This window comes from Echinops telfairi, unplaced genomic scaffold (genome assembly GCF_000313985.2).
Source record: "Echinops telfairi isolate 266 unplaced genomic scaffold, ASM31398v2 ScPeMD7_3533;HRSCAF=4204_0, whole genome shotgun sequence".
NCBI classification, from domain to species: domain Eukaryota; kingdom Metazoa; phylum Chordata; class Mammalia; order Afrosoricida; family Tenrecidae; genus Echinops; species Echinops telfairi.
Genome location: NW_022107431.1, coordinates 37,132,379 through 37,148,385, shown reverse-complemented (window position 1 = coordinate 37,148,385; position 16,007 = coordinate 37,132,379). Strand labels below are relative to the sequence as shown.

Here is a 16,007-nt window from a genome sequence, read left to right as displayed (position 1 = left end):
GGCGTGACCCGTCTCTCTCACCCAACCTGCTGTGTGTTTGCAGATGCTAGTGGGGTGAGGTTGACAAAGGTGGTGTGGACCTCAGTGAGGGTCGCCTCACTTGGGTGTCTGGGCTGCGCAAGAAAGAGACTGTGGATCTGTTTTTGTGCTTATACCCTTACAGTCTCTCTGCTTATACTCTGAGAGTCCCTGTAAGTGTCTCTCTGTAAGTGTCTCTCCACGTCCAATCCCCTCACTCCAAATGTCATAAGCTGCCCGCTTTCCTGGGCCAACATAGACCGAGTCCTGGTAAACTGAGGCAATTGATCCAGTTGATCAGTCTAGAGTTGATATATGCAAGATAGCATTTCTGTTTGTTTAGTGATACGATTTGTGTTTCATGGTAGAGCAGGTGGTTCTGAAGATGTTCCATACTAACGTTTACACGGTCAGCACTAGAAAATCATAGATGGTTTGCGCCTTGTTATATTTCCAGGTTGTGGACCACACTATTAAAGAACCCCACCCCCCCACACACACACACATGTTAAAACGTTCTCAGTGATATTAATGTGCAGCAGGTTGGAGGACCAGAAATTGAGATTGGCTTTCTGAGCCTCTTGGCTGGAGCCCAGCTTCTGAATTTGAGGTGAGAATTGAAGAGAAGCCAAAAGGGAAATTGAAAGTAAAAAGGAAACAAGAAGAGAGTGTTCTCCATATTTGCTTTCTCTGTGTTTTCTCTCCCTATATTGAACTCTCCATCGGAGGGCTTATGATAGAGTGACATTGTCTCAGCCCCGTTGGAAGTTCCTGATCTGTGAGCGTGGCCTGATGTGTGGGCACTTCTAGCTTAAACCCCAAGGACCTTGACCTATGTGTCAGGTGCTGATAACTTAACAGCCTTGGCCGTACAGACACTGTGAGCCCTTCCTCCCTTCTCAGAATCCCGAAGCAGAGAAGGACATGAAGGCCGCTGTGATGGTCTTACAGATAGGCAGAGGGGAACTTGGAGGACTGGTCCGTGTTGGCAGGAAGAGTAGATGGCGGAGTCAGGACTCCCCCAGGCCTTCTGACTCCAGGTCCAGCATTTTCTTCATAACAGTCACATCAGTGCTGGAGGAAAATACCGGAGAAAGCATTCGTACTGTGACGTCCACTACAATAAAAACATCGAAAAATAAGATGTAGTCTCTTTCCACTGACACTGTTTCTATGTGAAAGAAATCTTGAAATATTTAAATGCAGAGTATATTCATATTAAACACTTCTTTTTGAGGAAATGATATTTATCATGCATTAAACTATAGAACCAAGAGAGGTGGCATGAAATCCAAATGCATAATAAGAAAAAATAAGGCACTTTATTTAGATCATAGCTATGTTACTTCAAGCGTCATTATTTCTCTAGGGGTAGAAAGAACAATAAACCTATCGCCATCCAGTTGACGGAGACTCCTCGGCACGTGAACCTTGTCTTTGCACTGTAATGGTTTGGACTCTTGTTTAACAGATGAGGAAGCCTGGTTCAGGGCAGAGAGGAGAGTTGAATCCATTTTGTTCTGGCCTTAAGGCCTGTGCCATATTTTCTATAAGACCTCATAGTACGATGGCTAAGGGATTGTGCCACAAAATCAGACATCCAAACTCTGACACTTAAAAAAAACCACAGTTAGTGACCATGGGGAAAGGATGAATCTCTTCCTTTCCTATGGAACGGGGCAGGTCACACTCATGTCTGTTTCCCGAGGTGTATCCGAGGAAAGTAAGTGGCGAACACAGACCTGAGTTAGAGTGAGCACTCAACGTCGTCAGCTGTGATTACAATCACCTGAAGTCTTCGGATGCTGACGCTCCACACATGCACAAACCATTGTCTTATCTTCCATGTCCACATACTTGGATGTCTCTTCTGGGAAGCTTGTAGGTCCGTGGACCCAGTAGATGCAAAGTGAACTCTCCGGCTCGCCCCTCCCTCAGTTGTGTGCCTTTTCTCCTCTGTTCCAGAATTTTCTTTGTGACTGAATAGCATCCTTCTCACTCTGAATTTTCCAGCGTCTCTCAAAGCTTGTTTGCTCTATGCTAACCCCTGACTTGGGCTCTTGATTCTGTTGTTCTGCTTTCAGTTGCTTCTAGGGTAAGGTGACCAGACGTCCCGCTTTTTGGCATTTTAAAAAAGTCCCAGTTTTTGGAAGGAATGCATGACAAGCTCTGGCACGATCTATTTGGTCCATATAGACCAAATTTTTACTCAAGAACTCCTCCCCTCCCCCGTCAATGGTGTCCCACTTTAAATCTAGTCACCTTATTCTAGAGTGGTCTTTCGCAATGCCTATCAGGGCACATCACTGTTCTACACAGAATCTGTCATGGGTCCTTGTTGCCCTCGGGAGGAAAGCACACCCATGTAAAGCTTACCTCGCTGTCCAGTCTCATTTCTGACCTCTTCGTTTTCTGAGAGCCCCAGATTCTCCAAGGTAAGTGTTAGCGGGTCTCCCCCGATGGGCCTCTTCCTCACCAAAATAACTCCCTTTTCTGCTGAGTTAGGCTTCACTTGGGCTGAGTCTATAAGGTGCCACCACGGTTTACAAGGTGCTGCCCAGCCCTTATCCTGCAGAATGGAAGCCTTATCTGTATAGTGGCTTGTCTCTCAGCTAGATTATAACCTGCTTCACCCTTATCCCTTAGCACACGTCTTGCTGGGATTCAATAAAGAATTTCCTCAAAGGTTTTTATAGCTGTTTAGTAAAGTATTCTGACATGGCTGTCCCTTCTTCTTGGGAATGACTACTCCCTCTTGATCTATTAATGGTGGTGCACGAGCACTATTAAGTGCACAATGCTGTCCATCATTTGTTATTATCCACCGTTAGCTGCCTTGGTGCTGTCAGTACAATCAAGCTCAACTTCTTTCTAGCATTCGCTGCTCTCAGTCACTACTTGTCTGCCTGTTTGTTGTACTAGGGCACCCTCCATGGTGCTGTGATCCAGGAAATTAGGCCACTGGTATTTCAAATTCCAGCATGGTCCCCAGTGGTGGGCAGATGAGGAAGAAGGACCTGGTGACCCACTTCTAAAAGAATGAATCAGGTGAAGCGTGAATTCACTGAAATCACAAAAGAAATACATTCGCTCGATTTTAATCTTTCTCACCCTCAAAGTCATTCTTTCAGTTTGAACGTTTTTAACATTCTGGATTCCTATGTTCCTTGAGGCATTTAGTAGGACTCTGCACAAGATTGTCATACTCATTTTCTTCTATGGCCTTTCAAAGGGCGCCCTGGTGGTGGCGTGATTACACGTTGGGCTGCTATTGCAAGGTCAGCAGTTCTAAACCACCAGCTGCTCTGAGGGAGACAGGGAGCCTCTCTCTTCCCGTAAAGAGTTAGTCTCAGTAAAGAGTTAGTCTCAGAAACCTCCGGGGGCAGTTCTACCCTGTCCTGTAGGGTCTCTGTGAGTCAGGATCAACTCGGTGGCAGTGAGTTTTCTTTCCTTTGTTGTTGTTGTTTTTGGGTGGGTGGGGTAATGGCCTTTTCCAGTTTTAACTTGCTGTTCTAAAACTTTCTCACGGTTTTAGAATGCACATGCGATGTATAGAGGGAGAATCCTATGGGCAGTGATTCCTTGTCACTTGACAAGGTTTGGAGAGGAAATAGATTTTACTTCTGTGAATTCTAATCCATTGGCAGCAGCTACATATTATGGTTCACTGGAAGGATGATATTTTCAATTGGTGGTCTGTCATGGCGAGGGAAAAGCGCGACACCAGTGACTGAAACATGCTGACCCCAGACCAGGTAGTTGGTGGGATTTGGGGCAGTTTGTTTGAACAGACTTAGGTGCCTTCTAGTCACTTTTGCCCCATAGCCACTGCTTGCAACAAGCAGCTGGAATTGCTGCCCGGTTTCTAGCTTGCAGTCTTTACAGAGGGAAATCACCAGGTCTTTTTCCTGTGGAGCTTCTCAGGGTATTTGAATGGCCAGTCCTGCTATTAGCATCCAGACACCTCCCTCACCAGGGCTTCCATTGATGCAAATAAGAGATGAGATATTTTGGGGTCCCCAAAGTATCTTATTTGAATTTGCAACCTATTTAATGCATTACTTGTTTATACCTTATTTGTGCTTGAACTGTATTTCTTTCATGTTTTATTAATCTTAAGACATAGAGAAATGAAGGTAATGCAGTTGTGGCTACAAGTCATAAAGCTGTACAATGAAGAAAAAGCCAATACTCTTCCTGCCCAGGGGTGGATAGCACTGACTTTATTGTCCCTCACAACAGCCCCTCTGTGAACTCTGTCTTTAACCCCAGTCTATAGAAGAGCACACTGAGATGAACTTAGAGATCTTATTTGAAGTTGAAACTTCTGGGAAGGTGCTGATGGTACATGAACTTACCTCAGAAACCATGCTGTTGCACTCTCTATTTGACGTGCTTTGATCAACTTGCATGACATTCAAAACCTTTTGTACATTTGGTTTCATAACATATATACTGCACATTCATTGGATATGAACTTCTTTAAATGATGACCCACATTTTAAATGCCATGGGTTTCAGTAAGAAATGTAAATACTCCAGCCTGATTACAAATCACTGTGCAATGTTCATTAGTGAACAATCATCAGATAGCAGAGCAATCATAAAATTCTGAACAATCATAAGATAGCAGAATAGATAAACATTCAATGCCAATTCAGCACACTAAAATAAATGTTTAAGGATTATCTACTTTCGGTCACGAACTTCACCAAAGTAAGGATTAAAGAATAAAGACAATATAGTTAATATCTTCTCCTAAATTTCAGTGTGGCAGAAGAAAAGAGAACATTTTATCAAGTTTCAGTCTTTAATAATATGCCATGGGCTGCCAGAATGAACAGATCTGTGTTGGAAGAACCACAGATAGAAAGTACCCTAGAAGCAAGGACAATGAGACTTGGGATCACGTCCTTTGGACATGTGATCAGGAGGGATCAATACCTGGGAAGGACATCACATGTGGTAATGTAGCAAAACAGAGTTATGTCTGATCTATAGTAGTTTTATATAAGGCTTTTAAGACTGTAAGTATTAAACAAACAAACAAACAAACAAACAAGACAGCCCCATTTTTCTTCTTTGGAGAGGTTGCTTTGTTTGAATCCCTGATCTTGTGGTTAGCAGCCCAGCACTTAATCTTAAGCACCAGGGGTTCCTTGGGAAAGTTAGAGGGACAGCAAAGAAGATGGAGACCCTCAGTGAGATGGATGGACACAGAGCCGTCCACAGTGGGCTCACACATGGCCAGGCCTGCGTGGCTGGCCCAAGGTCAGTTCTGTTGAACATGGAGTCAGTATGTGTTCATGCCACCGAACGACCACAGTTTGTTCATTATTTTAAATGCGATTTGGTCAGTTGCTGGTTAATTAATAAAATGGACTTTAGAAAATACTTTTGTGTTTGAAACATGATCCAAGATATTGGAAAAAGTTGGTAAGCACAAATGGACAAATACTGTTCTTGTGAGGGGAGACAAGCAACGACCACAAGCACAGTATGTCAGGTGGTAAGTCCGGCAATAGTGAAAAAGACAAAGCAGAAAAGAATATCGCAACTGTTGTCATTTGGTGGGTCAGTTGAGAAAGCTGGAATTTTGGTTAATAGTCAGGCGTGCTTCACGGAGCAGACATTTTTTTAAAACTGAAAGGAGACAAAGGAGTGAGCCATGTGGAGATACGTGGGAAATGAATTTAACTTACAGGGAAAAGAAAGTGCAGCAACCATATGGGGTGAGCGTGCCTGCTCTACTCCAGTGATAGAAAGGTCAGCTCAGGTGGGAGTGTCAGAGAGAAGAAGCAGGAATAAGACCGCAGAAGCAGTCAAGGTGGGCGTGTGGAGGTAGAAGAGCACACATTTTAGGGCATTAGAAAAATTTAGGCTTTCAGTTTTTCTCCTGTGAGTAATATATGAAGAAGCATATGGAGGGCTTTCAGTTTAGAATGACATCTAACACAAGTTAGATCACTTTTGGTCCATGAGACCAAGGAAGAAACCAGGCTATCGTATTTTCCAGATGAGAAATGGACAAGGTAGCAGTGGAGATGGTGAGATGTGGGTGGAGGCAAGATATGTTTTGAAGGCAGAGCAAAGATTACTTGGTGTTGAATTAGATGTGAATTGTGAAAGAAGGAAGGAAGGAGGAAGGAAGGAAGAAGGAAGGAAGGAAGGAAAAAGGAAGGAAGGAAGGAAAGAGAAAAGAAAGAGGAAGGAAGAAAGGAGTCAAAGACGACTGAAGGATTTTTGCCCTTGCAGTGAGCAGGATAGAATAAGCATTGAGTGAGATGGGAACGTAATTTAGGCAAATCAGTTTGGAGATAAAGTTATTGGATATGACGGTACAGGCATTGCTATTTGTTCGGTTTTGTACTTCTCTTTTCTTGTATCAAAGACTATACATCCTAGCCTCCTTACATTTAGACAGGCCCGCTTAAATGGTTCTGGCCCATTCAATACAAAGGTAATAGGTGGTGTGTTACTCCCAGGCCTGGGCCTTCAGAAACCCCTGCCTATGGTCTCTGTATTTCCCTAGTGTGATTGAGAAAAAGAGGCCTTGGGTAAAGGTGGTAGCATTCACAAGATTCAAGGAGCCTGGAGAGCAGAAGTGTTGAATGGAGGAAGGAGTCATGGGAGAATGTGAAGCAACTGAGCTAACAGAGACATGTTAAGTTTGGCACGCTATTAGGAAGACATGTGCAAATGTATCAGATGTAATTATTTGATACTCTGGGTATCGGGGTGCACTTGAAATATAAATTTCAAAGGAGGCTTCCGAGTATTGATAGTATTTAAAGAAATGATATTGAATGAGATTGCTATGACAATATATCTTCCTAGAGAGAAATTCAAGGGACTGAACTCTGAGGCACCCAAGATTTAGAACTTTAGGAGGTGACAGCTTACCTAGGACAGCCTACAACTTCTTAACTCTACTCCAAAAATACTAAACTCAGAGTCATGTCACAAGTCCGAGGATTGACCTATGGTTTCAGCAGTGGGCTCAAACAGAACAGAACAAGTGTAAGGAAGGCGCAGGACGAGGCAGTGCTTTGTTAGGTGGTAATAATAAATTTTATTTAAGGAGTTTTACATATCTTTGTCATCCATTGGTTCCTCTAAATCTTGCAAAAGTTCAAGATAGCCCTGGTAAGAAAGAAATTACCCCTTGGTTGAACTTGGCACATGTTTTTATAAACTAATGGTTACATTCAGGAAACAGCACTGTGGAGGTAGATGGCATTCCGTGGAGACTATCTGTGGTCACGGCGTTAAGAGCTCTTGATCTCAGTTCCACAAGGCCGCTTTGAAATGACCTGACTTTAAAGTGCGCTCACTTTTGTAAGGAGCCACCATTGTCTAGTAAGATTAATCTCAGACCTGTTAATTCTTCTGGTTACACCACTTTAACCTCCATTATGGACAAATGTCAAACATTTCATGCCTGAAAATTCTGTTATTCCCTTTAGGGCCCTGGTTGATGTTTCGTCTGAAGCCCTCAAAAGCAAGTCCTGGGAAGTGTCCACAACTGTCAAGACACTGTGCTCTAGTGACTGGTTTAATGACATGTCCCTTCTTATCTGTATCAAAACTCATACTGCACAATGAGTTTTGGGTGCTAAATGAGCTTTTAAAAACAAAACTTCCAACAGTATTACGCGTGGTTCCCTTGCTGTTTGGTTCGCCTGTCCCAGAGGAGAAAGAGGCACCGTACACCTGAGAGCCCACGGAGGTGTCGCTTGCTTCTTTGAGCTGTCCATGAAAGAGGCGGCATCAACCATTTAGAAGGAACTAGTCCAGTCTACCAACACAAGTTTTGTCATAGGCGTGTTTTATTTCATTTCACATGTAGAAATGGTGTTTCTAGGCGTTCTAACTTCCAAAGACTTGATCTACATCAAGGGCTTTTCAACCTCAGCACCAGGACATTTTGGGTCCAGTGATGCTTTCTGTGGTGGTGAGGGGGGCTCTCTTGTGTATTATAGGATGCTTAGCTGCATCGCACGTACCTACTCACTGGATATCGGTGTCGCCACTCCCCTGAGTAGCCGCTCTTTCATTTTTGACAATGAAACCTGTCTCTTGATATCCTCAGAGGTCATTTAGAGACAAGCACTACTGATCTGCAATGTCTGCTTGAAGTTTACATATTTACTCCCCACAAATGATTTAAGGATGTTTACCAGAACAGTGTCTATTATTGTTATTAAGGCAGACACAGATAATATGGAATTAAAGCCAGAGGGCAAAACAATATCAAGTAAGCAGTATACAGCCATAAGTATTATGCTATCAAGGCGGGAAATGTAGTCGGGAAAGATCAAGAAAGGGATTATAGATAGGCTATGTGGCTCCTTAACTGCGTTTTGAATGATGAGATATATTTACAGGACAAAAAATGAGGAATTCTGACCGGGCCAGTGAAAGGAATACAGACTCAGAGATGCAAAGGTAAAGTGATAAGGCCTGTCCAGGAACTGTGGGTGGATTAGAATGACTGACTCAGAATCATGTGGAGGAGGTTGTGGATCCGTGGGGAATCTAGGGGAGACGGGCAAGACTGCCTGAAAGCAGCCTCGGTGTCCAGCGGAGTGTTAATCACGGCATAAAGGACAGAGGTGTGTAACATACTCTCCGCTAATTCTGGACATTGACCTTAGACATAACGGAAGTTTATGTAGAATTTTTCAGTCCAAGAGTATTTTTTGTTGACATTATAGTTCAAATGTCATTCAGCAGTTTTGCATGCATAATTCAGTTGATTATAGTCATCATGTTGTGTAACAACATTTTCCATTGACTGAGTTATTCCACCATCATTGACATAAAATTTTTTTGCCTTTAAACAATAATTCCCCCCTTTCTTCTCCCTCCCAGTGCCGGTAACCAGTAATAAACTTTGCGTTCTATATCTTTACCTACTTCAGCTGAGTGAGGTCATGAGGTGTTCGTCCCTTAGAGACTGACTTCACTCAGCAGAACGCTTTCAAGGTGCATCTGCACGGTGTGATGTGTGAGATGATGAATCCGATGGCAGAAAGATTAGAGAAGGTATATTCCTGGAGACGGTAAGATGATTTAGGGGCCTCGAAGTAGTGTATGTGTGAGCTGAAGAGAGCCCTAACAAGGGACTTGCAAACTTGTTGTTTATGTAAAGGTCAAGAGAGTAAATCATTTTAATTTTGCTGGCCATATGTCCCTGTCGCAACTGCACCCACTCCTCACGTAGGGACGATTTCATCATCTGACCTGTTGCATTTATGGCAGTAGTAAAATGTCCATCTGAAGAAGGTGTGCCCTAGCAATGACTGTCTGGAAGAAAGAGGCGCCCTGGTCACAGAGTGGTTACAAGTTGGGCTGCGACCCGAAGGTGACTGCTCAAACCTATTAGCTGCTCCACGAGAGAAGGATGGGCGTTCCAGTCCTAGAAACGGTTACAGCCTTGGAAACCCACAGGTGCGGTTCCCTTGTCACGTGCGGATGCTAGGCGTTGACATGAACTCCATGGCTGTGAGTGAGTTTTGAGTCTGCAAATAACTGAGCACTTGCTTATGAGCTGAGAGTCGTGCTTCCTGTGATTGCTAAGGTTACGTGTCAGTTCGGCAGTTATGGTGCTGTATTTGGCAGTTATAGAATGGTATGGCCATCTTCTATTCGTGATCTGTTGGAGTCAGCTTCCCTTTTCTCAAACATTGCTTTTCTACCGAATGACCCAGTTTTCAGAACTGAACCCTGTGGGTGAGTAGTGGATTTACCCATCTCTACTGTTGAATTGCGATCGCAGTGGTAGAGGACATGTAAGTGAATGGAGGTGACACTTTTCTAGTAATATTTTATTTACAAAAACCAGTGGCAGGCTGGATGCTGAATCTTGCCAACCCTTGGCCTAAACTAATGATGTTGCCATGGCGAGCTGTAACGGGACTTCAGGAAAAGAACTTGAAATGGGAGCTTTGCTGAATATTGTAACTAATTGGACAGGGTGCTAGAGGAGGAAGAGTGGGTGGTTGACATGAGGAGGTCAAAGGCAAGACTGTTTGTGGCACGCAGACTCAGAAGATCCCATTACCATAGCACGAACCAGGAGGTTTCCGTGGTTTAAGGAAGGAGAAAGACCCTTGGATTTAGATCTTTGAGAATATGTTAAAATCTTATTGGACCTTGGGGGAAATGTCTAGACGGATCATGTGGAGAAGGAGTGTATCTTTGTTATGTGATGGTTATAAAGGAAACTGGTGTCTGGGGGAAGTGGAGAAGGGCGAGGATAAACCTGGGAGCACACCCTGTGTATGAAATAGAAGGAGGAAGATAGGTGAACAGAGGCTGAGAAGACGTGGTCAGGCAAACCACAGAAGGATTAGGAGAATCCTGTCTTCAGAGCTGACGACTGAGAATTTTTTAGGGGAAAAGTTGATCATCACTTGGGGGTGGCTCGGAACCCTGGTGGCATAGTGGTTACGTGTTGGGCTGCTGACTCCAAGGTCAGCAGTCAGAAACCACCTGCCTGCTCCTTGGGAGAAAAATGGGGCTTTCTGCTCCCATCAACAGTTACAGTCTCTGAAAGTCGCAGGGGCAGTTCTTCTCTGGCCTCTAAGGTCACCGTGAGTCAAATGGACTCAGTGGCAGTGGGTCAGAGGGTTGCTCATGGCTACCCTATGGGACAGGGAAGGACCACCCCCGTGGGTTTCTGAGACTACAGCTCTTTACAGGAGGGGAATGCCCTGTCTTTTTCCTCCCACCGAGCGGGCTGGTGATTTTGAACTGCTGACCTTTCAGGTAACAGCCCAATGTGTCACCTCTATACCACCATGCATCAGAATTGACTCATGAAAGTGAGTTTTTGTTTGCTTAATTGGGGGGTTGATGGGTAAAAATCAATTGGATGGAAGCAGGTTTGGCTTTGGTTTCACATCTGACAGCTTCACCAGGCCACTCAGCATGCGGACTGAGAACCAAAGATGCTACATTTTGAAATTAAAATGTGGGCTGAATTGAAACAAAGCACACCGGAATTGTTGAATGTAAAATTGATAGTCTGCTCTGTACACCTTCATCCACTTCACAAGGAAAAGTTTATAATGGTCCCGGGTGGCACTTCCAAGTCCCTTGGAGTCATAGTGCAAAGAGATCTCTCAGAGGAAGAAAATGATGATGGAAAAAGGATAAACTCACAAGTTTTAATCCAAGAAACAGAGTGGCACTTGAAAGAAGCATTTAAAAAGAAATCACAGAGAGGGAGAGGGATGCCTGGTTGGCAGGAGAAGGTCTGAGAGCAGCAGAGGCTCAAGTTCAACAACTTGAGTTGTTGAAGTGATAAGGGGCTCAGAGGTCCTGATCCCCCAGCCATCCCCCCAGAGGAAGCCAGCAGCCAGAGGAGGCTGACTTGGGAGGGGGGGGCGAGAGAACCTCCTCTGAATACATGCATCCTGGAGTATTCCAAGATGCTTACTCCTGATGGCATGCATTTTTTTAGTAACACAGGAGGCAACTACATTTGTTCACAGAAGGCCAGGAAGTGGATGGACACATGGTGGGATTAAGGGTTTAAGTAGTATAAAGAAGATTAGCCCTACTCGTTTTTTCCCCCTCAAATATAGACAATGTCCTAGAACACAGCATACAGAGTATTCAGAGACATTTTGTGTTAGAGCAAGTTACACTGTGCAGGACCTCAGATTTAAGCGTAAGCAATGCAAGGTTATTTATTTATTTTGCATCGCAATTATGAAGATGAGACGAGAGAAAAATAAACACTCGTGGTTCATGAAAATGCCTCCCGTCATCTTTGGAAGAAACTGCCTGCTTTGTTTTCCTTGGATATCAGTTCATCCAACGAAAAGAAGAGGCTGTTTATGTGGTGTGGTGAGGCCAACTTTGACAATAGGTCAGCCCAAAGTTATGGGAGACATTTTGACATAAAAAGTTCATGCCTCACAGTGCTTGGCATTCTGTCATTCTTCATGTTCTGGGATGGAGAACTGAGTGCTCCACTCAGCCTTCTTTAGGATGCAAATACCCTTGTAAAGGCTGATAGGTTAACAAGCTCAAGTTCACTCTATTGGCAAGAGCCAGGGGAGCATAGTCATAGAAGGACAGATGTAAACCCCGCAAATGAACGGTGTGCAGGAAAGGACAAACAGTGCCTGCCTACTTTACTGCACTGTCTTTATTTGGCTCCAACTGTGGAACAGGAGCATGAAAAGTGGGTTTTAACTAGTTTCTGAGCCCCAAGTGTTCACAAGGAACGCTTATGTCGCTCTCCTTGTATGCCAGCGACTTTCTAACTTTGGTACGAGTATTAACACATTTAATTCTCATGGTGGCTCAATGAGATTGCCACTGTTGCCATTCCCCAGCTGCCCGATGAAGCCAGCAGCCATTAAACCCAGGCAGTCTGGCTCCAGAGCTGGCTGTCTAAACCTCATCTAGGCAAATCTTCAGGGAAAACATCTTATTTTTCAGTCCTTCACGATGACTCATGCTTGCAACAAAAAAAATAAGTGTAAAATGCTTCAGATGTTTATACATGAGAAGAAGTGGGAAAGGAAACTGATCGCCGTCATTTCTTTTCTGTGAAGATTGTCTTTGGTTCATTAAACTGTCATACAGGCATGACATGACCAGGAGTAACCCGAGGGGTTTTAAATAGGCTGTGTTTTCAATATGCTGACTAAGAAATGTAAGGGTGGGAACACTATATTGATTATAGCTTCAGAAGCACTTAAAAGCCTATTCATCTACCATTTACATCAACTATCAGCTTCTTATATCTCTAGGCATTATGTTTTTGTTTTATAGGTGACAGGGACCTTGACAGATTATACTATCCAAGCATTTCATGTACAGGTACAAAAGCAGAGGCCTACCACTGCATTGGGATAGGGCCCATTAACAATAACTGTGCTTGATAAGAAGGTCTTTTGAATTGTTTCAGACTCAGCAGGAAAGTTTGCTAGCATACTTTCGCATATAGCTCCTTGATAACTGGAAATTAGAATCTGCTTCCCGAAATGCATTGAATTATTTCCTCTCTCTACTGGTGAACAAAATCATCACGGTTGAGCTCATACTAACTTCATGTGAAGGTGTGAAACTTTTTTTTCATGTTTGTTTTTCTCCCAGTTATTATTTACTGCTCAATCAGCATTAACAGAAGAAAAATAATTTGACTGCTGAGATACTCGAGTCTAGGCTTTCAAAGGACCTTATTAGTGAGAGATGTAATTTCATCCTCTGGGCCTTTTATGTAACAGGGTGCATATTTGGGTTACTTCATTTGGACCTGGAATTCAACAATGGATTCAACTTGTGTACAGGAAGTAAAACTGTCCATTCAACAAAGATTTAAGTGTGTATTACGGTAATTTTTCGCCACGCCGAGGAAAGTTTATGCATTCTGCCTTCTAGCTGTGCACCCCTGTCTTTAATCGGGGTAGTTCTTGCCTTCTCAAAGTTTCCTGCTTGTTTGTCGGAGCGTCTAAAGCGTGTGTACTTAAGAACTTCCCTGTATACTCAGTGGTTTTTAAGTGCTTAGCTTTAGCATATGATAATAAACGGTATGCTTTTGTGTATTACTTAAATATACAAAGCCCTCAGTTAATTAATTCATCAAAAAACAGCACTCACTGCCACCGAGACAGTAGCAAGTCCCCCGGGGGTTTCTGAGACTGTCACTGTTTATGGGAGTAGAAAGCCCAGGCTTTCTCTAGAGGAGGAGCTGGTGGTTTCGAACAGCCGACCATGCAGGTCACAGCCCAACTTGGAACCACGACAACACAGGCACTCTGGCTAGGCACCCTGTCGGACAGGGAAGAACTGTCCCTGTGGGTTTCTGTGAATGTTACTCTTAATGAGAGTAGAAAGCCTCATCTTTCTTCTGTGGATTGGCTAGTGGTTTTGAACTGTAGACCTGGGAGCTAACAGTCCGCTGTGTAACCACCACCCCACTAAGGGTCTCCATTCACTTCGTGGGGGTCATTCAATAATGGCAAGTACGGAGTAGATGCCATTAATAGACATAGTACTTCAAATATTAATATTTACAATGAGTTTTAATAATGAATACTATTTACACCCCTGGGTGGCACAGACAGTTAAGTGCTGGATGACTGGTGGTTTAAATGCCCCCAGAGATGCGTCAGAAGACAGGGCTGCGGATCTGTCTGGGAAAGGTCACAACGTTGGGAGCACATGGGGCGCTCTGAGCATGCGGGGCGGGCAGGAGTCAGGGTCAACTCCACAGCAACCAAGAACAATGGGCCATGGTGATTTTGCTTATTATTTCTTACCAGTAACAAGGTAGAGGGGCACAGTAGGTGCACCCAGGGGCTCAAACATGAGAACGATGGCGAGGAGGGGTGAAGGACGGGGCAGTGTGTCATTCGGTTATCCACAGTCAGAATGAACTTGAGGGACCCTCCTCACCACAACCTGCAGCAACAGTTACCGCTACTTATGATGGAAGTGAGGCCGCAGGGCCAGAGGCTCATCATAGAACACGGCTGCAGCTTCACTTTTGAGAACTTCGTCTTTGCCAAGACGAAGGAGATTCTCACTCTCTGGGCTCCACTCGTGCGAGCTGTCTCCAGCGCAGGTGCCGTCCATGCGGCTCTTGTTAATGCACGTCACCTTGCTCACTCACCGAAGACTGGCTGCTCTTCTGCCTTCCAACGTCCTCCGTGATTTCCATCATTTGAGCCACACGGATCCACGTTGGGCCGATTGTCTCAAACCTCACTGTGGGACTGTGGACTTACTATTTTTTCCTACGGAACAAAATTTTCATTGGCTGAGATCCCAACTAGACTGATACTTTGTTTCTCCCCCTTCTCTTTCTCATGTTATTTGTTTATTTAAAATCCTAGATTTTAAAAGTCAATTAAAATGAAGGAACTTGCTTATTACCCAAGGAAAAGAATTTCTGCCTGAAAAACTTTGTGGAAGGAAAACATAATAGATGTCTAAATGTTACATTATGGTGCAATCAGGGGTCTTTTTGAAGAGCCAGTCTCACTGAACATTATATAGTACTGAGGCGCAACGGTGTCTGTCTTTTGCTCTCTGATGATTCGCCCACATTCCACTGTGTGTAAATTGTTCTGGAGAAGTAAACCAGGAATCACGAATGACAATTTGAAGCCAAGCATCGTTATTTGAGAAAGTTGACTAAACTGGTTATCTTCAAGGAAGCACGTTTTACTCTTGACAGTACCTGGAAGAATGCAGTTGATATTTTACAGCCAGCAGAAGTTTTCTCTGCTTTTATTGTTTCTTGTGTAATCATTGGAGTTGTATGAGTGTGCATTATTTTTACGATTGAATCCTTCCTATCAGGCTGGACATTAATGAAAAGAATTCATCAAAGGCCCCTCAGGAGACTAGGGCTTGTTAGATGAATATGGGTTGAATGTGGATGTTAAACTCTTAGGTTCCATCAGCTTGAAAGGAACAAGCATATACCGGAAAACTGCTTTCTGCCTGGGGTGTCGCCGAGGCTGGTCTCCCCCATGGCAGTGACTCATGGTGTCTCTACCCCCATTATCAGTACTAGACCACACAGAATCCTTAGTAATGCCCATCATAAATTATAATCATGGAATAATATGTGAGAAATATGGTTGTAAATTGCCTAAATCTACTCCTTCTTACATTCTATGACTGCTAACAAACTGTTATGCCGGATCTTTCTAAATTGCATTACATTAATCATGAATCACTGAGAAAAAGCCCTTTTGGCATATTTTTCTTCTTTTGAATTGCTACTTCATTCTCAAAATAGATATCGACATTGTATTAGTCTAGGTACTTTGGAGAAACAAATCCACAGCGACTCATGTATAAGAGAGAGTTTATGTAAAGAAAAAGTGCATAACGAAAACATCCCAACCCAATGTTGCCCAAGCCAACAAGTCCCACATTAACCCATTAACCCAACACCAGTCCACAAAGTCCTCCACCTCACAAAACAGAGGCAATGATGCCGACTGCAGGAG

At 43.7% G+C, this 16,007-nt stretch overlaps 1 protein-coding gene and 1 pseudogene across 4 annotated transcripts in view; one reads left to right on the top strand and one right to left on the bottom strand.

The window, feature by feature from the left end:
* Window positions 1–16,007, top strand: part of EYA4 (EYA transcriptional coactivator and phosphatase 4) — a 299,787-nt gene that overhangs the window by 38,612 nt on the left and 245,168 nt on the right. The gene's annotated exons all lie outside the window — the stretch shown is intronic.
* LOC115871135 lies at window positions 7,581–7,671 on the bottom strand (annotated as a pseudogene).